Genomic DNA, 9,840 nt, shown 5'->3' with positions numbered 1-9,840 from the left:
AAGAAAATGTGGTATATATGCACAGTGGAATACTATTAAGCCATAAAAAATAATGAAATCCTAGGGCCAGGTGCAGTGGCTCACACCTGTAATCCCAGCACTTTGGGGGACTGAGGCGGGAGGATCACTCGAGCCCAGGAGTTCAAGAACAAACTGGGCAACATGGCAAAAACCCATCTCTACAAAAAATATAAAAATTAGCCAGGCATGGAGGTGCACACCTGTAGTCACAGCTACTCAGGAGGCTGAGGCAGGAGAATCACCTGGGCTTGGGAGGTCAAGGCCACAGTGAGTTGTGATTGAGCCACTGTACTCTAGCCTGGGTAACTGAGCAATACCCTATATCACAAAAAAAAAAAAAAAAAAGGGAATAGAATCCTGTCATTCACAATGTGGATGGAACTGGAGGACATTAAGTGAAATAAACTAGGAACAGAAAGTTAAACACCACATGTGATATGGTTTGGCTCTGTGTCACCAAGCAAATTTCATCTCAAACTGTAATCCCCACATGTCGAGGGAGGGGCCTGGTGGGAAGTGATTGGATCATGGGGGTGGTTTCACCCATGCTGTTCTTGTGATAGTGAGTTCTCATGAGATCTGATGATTTAAAAGTGTTTGGTAGTTCCTCCCCTTTCTCTTGCCTGCTGCCATGTAAGACATGCCTTGCTTCCCTTTTGCCTCCTGCCATGATTTAAGTTTCCTGAGGTCTCCCCAGACACGTGGAACTGTGAGTCAATTAAACCTCTTTTCTTTATAAGAAAAGACTCAGGTGTTCTTTACAGCCGTGTGAAAACGGACTAATAACGAAAATATTATTGCTTGTATGGGGAAACTAAAAAAAGTTGATCTCATAGAAGGAAAAAGTAGAGCAAAGGATACTAGAGGCCAAGAAGAGTAGGCAGAAGGGAGGAAAGGGAGAGATCTCTGAAAGGATTACAAATTATAGCTAGATAGGAGAAATAAGTTCTAGTAGTCTATACCATTGTAGGATGACTATAGTTAACAATAATTTATTCTACATTTAAAAATAGCTAGAAGGAGGATATTGAATGTTCCCCACACAAACTAATAATAAATGTTTGAGATGACGGGATGCTAATTACCCTGATCTGACACTATATACCCCATAAATATGCACAATTATTATGTATTAATTAATAATATATATAAAGGAAAAATAATGTAAGCTCTATGACAAAATAAAATAAAGCCAATTATTTAAAACGCCTACAGGAAAAAAAGTATTAAAACTATTATTCTGGCCGGGCACAGTGGTTCACGCCTGTAATCCCAGAATTTTGAGAGGCCGAGGCAAGTGGATCACCTGAGGTTAGGAGTTCAAGACCAGCCTGGCCAACATGCTGAAACTCCATCTCTACTAAAAATACAAAAATGAGCTGGGCGTGATGGCAGGAGCCTATAATCCCAGCTACCTGGGAGGCTGAGGCATGAGAATTGGTTGAACCCGGGAGACAGAGTTTGCAGTAAGCCAAGATCGTGCCACTGCACTCCAGCTTGGGGGACAGAGTGAGACTCTGTCTCAAAAACAAAAACAAAAAAAACAAAAAACAGCCTATGATTCTGAAAACTCTTTGGCATGGAGATTGCAAATTGGTAGCCCATAGGTCAAAATTAGCCCATAGATAGGTTTTGTTTTAGACTCATTTTTTTTTTCTTTTTTTTCAAACCTCAGCATCCACTAGAGGATGGACTCAATTTTTAAAAAACTGAATTAGTTGTAAACATTTGAAAATTGACATTAAAGATGCTTTGTTAATGTCCAGCTTCTCCTGAAAAATCTTGATATCTGGCAATATTGGGTCAATATTTTTGCATGACAATAACTTGCTGGTACATCCACTCTGTAAAACAAAGCAGGTACTGCCAATCTCCACAGCTCCCACCATGAGACATTGTCTTACACCAGAACCATTGAGTTATGGCAGAACAAAGTGCTACAACTAATAGAAATAATGAAATTGGGAGGAAGGAAATGAGAGTGGGAAATTTGGTGAGTTCTGATGTGCACACGGTGAACTTGAGGTGTGAGAAGTATATCCCACCAAAAACATTCAATAGTCAGTTGGAAATTCAAAACTGAGACTTAGTAGTCGTCAAGCCCAGACATACGGATTTGAAGCCCAAATTGAAGTAACATTTCTTGATCACCTAACATGTAATAGTAACTATACTAGGAAATTTCCCAGGTGGCATGTGCATAGTTGAGGACACAGAAATGAACTCAATTACTAAGAGTGGGTAAAGAAAAGAGTAAAGGCTGAAGACAGGACCTGGGGGAAGAAATGTTCAACTTTAAGGGGTTTTAAAGAAGATGAGAATTAAGGGAACATGAGACAGGACTGGTTAGAGATGGAAGAGCAAGAAAGGAGAGTGCACAGTGCCAGAAGCCAAGAGAAGAGAGAATTTAAAGATATCAACAGTGTCAATTATTACAGAGAAAGCAAGGACCATGAGAGCTGAGAAAAGATCATCTGGGCAATAAAAAGGTCACTGGACATGTAGACCTGAATGGTTTCAATACAGTACCAGGAATGGAGGTAAGCTTACAAGAGGTTAAAGAGTAAAGGAGTGGTTAATAAATGAGAATTAAGTGGGAGAAGGATGGTGGAACATAAAGAAATAACCAATCCTAATAATGAAAGCCCATCACCAGAGTTCCCTGGGTTATGGAATAGATCATTTCCATGATCTTTCCACACAAACACTAGACCATTTTTATTTATGAGTATAAGCACAAAAATCCCATTAAAAGTGCCCATAAAATAAATCTAACAGCATATAAAAAGAACACTATGTAACTAAATATGGTTTATTTCAGGAATACAAGGATAGTTCAATATAATGAAACTGATTTATATTGTTCATCACATCAGTAAAGCAAAGGAAGAAAATATTGTATTTATAAACATAAAAGGCAAAAATACATTTGGTTAAATTCAATTTTGAAAAAAAGAAATGAAAAAACTCTTAAACTTGAAATAGAATGATGTTTCTTAATAAAAATAAAAATATATTTCTTAATTCAAATGCCAACATCTTATTTAAGAGTAAAACAAAGCCAGGCACGGTAGCTCATGCCTGTAATCCCAGCTACTTGGGAGGCTGAGGCATGAGAATTGCTTGAACCCGGGAGGCAGAGGTTGCAGTGAGCCGAGATCACGCCATTGCACCGCAGCCTGGGTGACAGTGCAAGACTCTGCCTCAGAAAAAAAAAAAATTAAAACAGTAGAGTCATTCCCTTTAAAGTCAGGAACAAAACAAGAATCCCCCCTACAATTAGCATTAGGTATACTTTTCTAAAAGTGCTATTAGTAAAACATTAAAAAATAAATTTGAAGCATAACTATTAGAAATGATACACAATTATAATTCTTACAGATTAAATATTTGTCTTCCAGCCCAGCACGGAGGTTCATGCCTGTAATCCCAGCTACTCGGGACGCTGAGGCAGGAGAATCTCTTGAACCCAGGAGGCGGAGTTTGCAGCAAGCCAAGATAGCACCACTGCACTCCAGCCTGGGAGAAAGAGTGAGATGCCATCTCGAAAAAATAAATAAATAAATAATAATAAATTGGTCTTCCTAAAACACCAATAGAATCAATCAAGAGAAAATCCATGGAAACTAATAAGTAGCTGTATACAAAATAAATATACAAAATCAGCAGGTTTCCTATACAACAGCAACCACCTGTGAGAAAATATAATGGGGGGAAGAGTCTATTTACCTTACCAGTATATTATAAGAAATCACTAGAAATAATCTCACTAAGAAGTATGCAAGGCCTGTTTGAAGAAAATAACGTGGATAAAATGAAAGATACAAAGAAAAAAAGACTTGAGTGAATGGAGAGACATACAAGTGCCTGGATAATAAGCACAAGGCTGATAACCATAAAGGTGTCAATTATTCCCTTAAGTTATAGCTATATGGCAATTTCAATCAAATTGATATTGAAAAAAATTATTTAACTATTGGAAAGACAAAATAAAGTGAGAACATCTCTTCAAAGTCTATGCCAAAATAAATTCCAAATGTATTCGAAAGTTAATTTTAAAAAACTGAAATTCTAGGCCAGGGGCTCACACCTATAATCCCAGAACTTTAGGAGGCCAAGGCAGGAGGACTGCTTGAGCCCAGGAGTTCAAGACCAGCCTAAGCGGAATAGTGAGACCCCATATCTACAAAACAAATTAAAAATTAGCCAGGTATAGTGGCTGACACCTGTGCTTTCAGCTACCTGGGAGGCTGAGGTGGAAGGATTGCTTGAGGCCAAGAGTTCGAGGCTACAGTGAGTTATGATCATGCCACTGCACACCAGCCTGGGTGACAGAGTGAGACCCCTATCTCCACAAAAACGAAAAAAGAAAACTGAAATTCTAGAAGAAAATTTAAGGTAGATTATAAACATAAGGTGGAATATCAATCTGATCTCAGGATGATAAAGGACTTTTCCAGCATAACGGCAATGAAAAAAATAACAAAGGAAAGTGTTTATACATAAATTTATAGGCAAAGTCTTTAATGCTAATGCTTTGGGAAGCCGAGACAGGCGGGTCACATGAGGCCAGGAGTTTGAGACCAGCCTGACCAATAGGGCAAAACCCCGTCTGCAATAAAAATACAAAAAATTAGCCAGGCATGGTGGCGCGCACCTGTAATCCCAACTACTCAGGAGGCTGAGGCAGGAGAATCACTTGAATCTGGGAGGCAGAGGTTGTAGTGAGCCGAAATCACATCACTGCACTCCAGCCTGGGCAACAGAGCATGACTCTGTCTCAAGAAAAAAAAAAAAATTATAGGTGAAGTCTGTAATATTATTTTAAAAGACAATAAACAAAATATAAACAAGAAAATTTTTTCAACAAATATGGTAGACAAAGTATTCATATACAAAGGGCTCTTAATGAGCAAAGGACATAAACAAGCCATAAACTAAGATATAAAAATGGTCACAAAGCATCCAGAAATAATATTCAGGCTCACCAATAACCAAGGAACTACTAATCAAATTATTAACATACCTTCCTTTTTTCCTGTCAAATTGGCAAATGTTAAAAAAGAGAAGGAAGGTAATACTCAGTGCTGACAGAATTTTGTAAGATGGTCTAACTTGTGCACTGCTGGTTGGAATATTAAATGGGCATCATTTCTAGGGGAAAAAAAAGGTTGTCAATGTGTATCAAAACTTTAAAATGTTTCTGTTCTTTGAGCCAGAAATTCTTTTTCTAAGAACCTATCTTAAGGATATGATCAGATAAATGGACAGATATTTATGTTTAAAGTAAGATGGCTGTATAATTTATCCTCTAAACCAGAATACTTTTTTTTTTTTTTTTGAGACAGAGTCTCGCTCTGTCGCCCAGGCTGGAGTGCAGTGGCGTGATCTCGGCTCACTGCAAGCTCTGCCTCCCGGGTTCACGCCATTCTCCTGCCTCAGCCTCTCCGAGTAGCTAGGACTACAGGTGGCGCCCACCACCACGCCCGGCTAATTTTTTTGGAATACTTTTGAGAGTTAATAGGGCATTATTAATAATTATTCCAGCACAATAGACATTAATGAGCATGGTCCCAGGTAAACTTCGTCATATGGTCATAACTAGTTTACGGCCATTGATTGTTCCATTAGAAAAAACATATATACAAAAAAAGGGCAAAGGAGGCCAGGCGTGGTGACTCACACCTGTAATCCCAGCACTTTGGGAGGCCAAGGTGGGCGTATCACTTGAGCTCAGGAGTTCAAGAGCAGCCTGGCCAACATGATGAAACCCCATCTCTGCTAAAAATACAAAAATTAACCAGGCATGGTGGCAGGTGCCTGTAATCCTAGCTACTTGGGAGGCTGAGGCAGGAGAATCACTTGAACCCGGGAGGCAGAGGTTGCAGTGAGCCGAGATTCTGCCACTGCACTCCAGCCTGGGTGACAAGAGTGAAACTCCGTCTCAAAAAAAAAAGGCAAAGGTTAAATGACATTACATTCATATGATACAATATTATGTAGCTAATTAAAAACCATGTTTCAAAATGTATTAAAATATAATATGTACATTTTTAAATCAGGATAATAAACTATATGTAGTATAATACAAAGTGGCTAAACATGTATGAACATTCATTGATTGCCTGTCCAATATCCAATTTCCTTTGTCCGCTCTCTAAAAGCATACAGATTTCCCTCCTTGTCATAGTTCATGGGTGGGTAACATTAAGCCCAAGGCAAGAGCCCACAGTAGTCATCTGGCCACAGTTTTTAGTTCATATTGGTTCAATCAGAGTAAAACTTAAGACTTTTATTCAAAGCTTCTATGAGTCACAGGAACCTATGTTCCTTTTTCCCTCTAGATTTGAACCACCAGAGATGCTGGCACATTGAGGAGACCTGTTAAGAGAATTTCAGAGAAGCTTAGCTGGAGTCCTAATCACACGGTGCCAGAAGCCTTCATTGCCTCTAGACTTTTCAAGTAACAGTAACCAAAAAAAAATCTTTCATTTTTAAAACCAGTTTTATTAGTGATTCTGTTCCTTGCAACCCCAAAATTCAAAATGATGCAATATATAGGTATATTACAGTAGTACTCAACTGAAACTGCACGTTAAAATCACCTGGGGAACTTCTAAAAGTAACCATGCCTGGATCTCACATCCAGAGATTCTGATTAAAATGGTCTGGGTATGGGATCCTAGCACTGGTATTTTTAAAAAACATTCCCTTGTGATTTTAATACACAGTGAAGATTAAAGACCATAAATATATAATATATATGTTAGGCATACATAAATGGTTGGAAGGAAAATACATTAAAAGTTAAGGATGCTAATTCCTGGGTATTGATAGTGCATTATTTTCGTTGCTGTTTTTATATCAATGAAACAATTTTTTTAAACTTTATTTTGTTACTAAGTCTAACTCATCTTTGGGTCATTATTTATTACCTAGTGAAAGAATATTAAAATATATATGTTTTTCTTTACTTGTTTTTGTTGTTGTTGTTGTTGTTTAGCAAAGGGATCTCACTCTGTTGCCCAGGCTGGAGTGCAGTGGTGTAATCACAGCTCACTGTAGCCATGAACCCCTGGGCTCACGTGATGCTCCTGTCTCAACCTCCCTACTAGCTGAGACTACAGTCACGTGCCACCATGCCTGGCTATTTTTTTTTTAGAGACAGATCTTGCTATGTTGTCCAGGCTGGTCTTGAACTCCTGGCCTCAAGCAATCCTCCTGTCTCAGCCTCCCAAAGCACTGAGATTACAGGCATGAGCCACCATGCCAAGCCTCCTTTACTGATTTTTGGTTTTGTTTTTACTTTATTAAAATACTAAGTTTTATTTCACATGTATATTTTTGTTTCCCCACCATTTCCATGTCTGACCACCGCTACTACTATGTCCTATCATAACATTCCATACAAAAAAACAAGCAAAGGGCAGAGTTCCATCTTTAAAAATGAAACAGGCATTTTGGACAACACATTCTTGGCAATGGAACCCGGACAACATTTATCAAACACAGTAGGGAAAGTTCTCACTCTGCATTATAAAAAGGATAGCCAGATATCAACTGTTACAGAAATGAAATAAGACAGAAAATTTTTAATAAATTGTTTAAACTATTTTCTTCAAGAGACTTCCACCACTGCCAGAGATCTTGAATAGCCTCCTGGTCAGTCATCTGGAAGCAATTCTTCACATAATTGATGAATTTGGCTTCCACTTTGGGAAGAGAACCACTTTTTCTGTACTTGCTTGCATTTTTGCTTTAATGTCTTCTACAGAACTAGGTCCTTTTGGTGTTTTAGGAGATTTTTTCTGTTTTTTGAAGGATTCTTGTCCTTTTGATCTTGGTGTTGATGGTTTTGAGTCTTTTCCATTCTGGTTTGACTTTTGTGTATTTTTGGCTGGAGTATCTCATTATAGATTTCTTCACTGGTGCTTTTTCTTCAGTTTCCTGATCATCAAAATCATCATCATCATCTTCATTATCATCATCTTCTTCTTCATCAGCAGCAGCAAGTTTTACTTTTTTCCATGGAAACTTGCTACCACCTCCAGGGACAGATCACTTTCCAGATATACTTAAGAGTTTCACATCCTCCTCCTCTTTGTCTTCTGACTCTGCATTTTCCTCCACAGCTACTAAGTGCTGTCCACTAATATGCACTGGCCCTGAACCACAATTCAACCATAAGACCAGTGGTGGTGTTATTTCAAAGCCCCCAATGGAAACCATTTACTGTACAGACATTTTCAAAGTTGCCCGTGTTACTTTAATTGGACTGCCTTCATAATTCATTGGCTCTGCTTCAATAACGTGCAAGTCACTCTTTGCACCAGCCCCTAAACTGACCATTCTTAAAGATAACTGGTGCTCATTTTCATCATTATCAAATTTAAAGTGATAATCGGTGTCCACCTTTAGTTCACAATTAAAAAGATAATTCTGGGGCCTCAGGGGGCTCATGTCCACGTCCATCAAACCTTCCATGGGGTGGTAGCGTGCACTTAGGTGAGAAATGAGGTGGGTGGAGATAAACAACTACTGCTCCAGAGAACAGCTGCGCAGGACAGAATCACACCAGGCTCTTTACTGTTTTTAATTACAAAAGTAATAGAAGCTCAAAGTGTTAAATTCAAGGAGGATAGAAGTGTAAAATGCAAAAAGTGAAAATTCCTTTAAAAAGCAAAAATTCTCTTTTATTTCTTATGTACTTTCCTTTTTCCTACAAAGAACAAATATAACTTCTATCCTGAGAAACATTTTTACTAAAGAAAACAAAATATGAAAAATAAGTGGTACAGATCTCAAATTATTGCCTTCAAAACAATTCCCCCTCATCCATACAATTTGAAGATTAGAACACATAGGCTATATTAAAGATAAGAAAATACAACATTTTCAATGTCTTGTGCTAAGTGAGAACTGGAATCTCAATTAGTCAGGAATACGAGTAAATCTTTGCTTACAATGATCTGGTTCTATGGGAAAATCGTCTAAAAAGTGTGCTCACACCTGTAATCCCAGCACTTTGGGGGACCAAGGCGGGCGGATCGTCTGAGTTCAGGAGTCAAGACCAGCCTGGCCAACATGGTGAAACCTCATCTCTACTAAAATTATAAAAAATTAGCCAGTCATGGTGGCACACACCTGTAGTCCCAGTTACTCAGGAGGCTGAAGCAGGAGAATTGCTTGAGCCAGGGGACGGAGATTGCAGTGAGCCGAGATCGTGCCATAGCACTCCACCCTGGGTGACAGAGCGAGACTCTGTCTCAAAAAAAAAAAAAAAAATTAAAAGCATTCTGTAGGGTACACACAGTCAAGAACATACAATGTACATCATATGTGTGGCACTTCTCTGTGGGCAGGGTTTACTTATATTTTATGTAAATATTTAATATAACAAGACTTTTTATTGAATGTAATTGTCATAGCAACTAATAATTTTCTTTATATCTAATTCCAAAGCAGAAATTTCCTTGATAAATATACAATTTATTCCAGGGCTATTTGTTTATAAAATATAAATTTCTAATTTATTCTACAAATTTATTATTTTGTAATTTTTAGAAATATAATTTGTAACATTACAAATATAATTTACTTATAAAATATTTTATTAATATAAATACATTTATAATATAGATATATAAAACTTGCCAGGCGTGGTGGCTCACGCCTATAATCTCAGCACTTTGGGAGGCCTAGGTGGGCGAATCACTTGAGGTCAGGATTTCAATACCAGCCTGGCCAACATGGCAAAACCTCATCTCTACTAAAAATACAAAAAATTAGCAGGGCATGGTGGTGCGTGCCTGTAATCCC

General features: G+C 38.1%; 1 pseudogene; it reads right to left on the bottom strand.

Moving 5' to 3' along the window:
- Positions 1–7,584: 7,584 nt before the first annotated feature.
- Positions 7,585–8,505, bottom strand: LOC116811181 (nucleophosmin-like; annotated as a pseudogene).
- Between the last annotated feature and the right edge of the window lie 1,335 nt (positions 8,506–9,840).

This window comes from Hylobates moloch, unplaced genomic scaffold (assembly GCF_009828535.3).
Source record: "Hylobates moloch isolate HMO894 unplaced genomic scaffold, HMol_V3 SCAFFOLD_7, whole genome shotgun sequence".
NCBI classification, from domain to species: domain Eukaryota; kingdom Metazoa; phylum Chordata; class Mammalia; order Primates; family Hylobatidae; genus Hylobates; species Hylobates moloch.
Note: the sequence above shows the minus strand (reverse complement) of the source record. Positions and strands in the feature narration are given on the sequence as shown.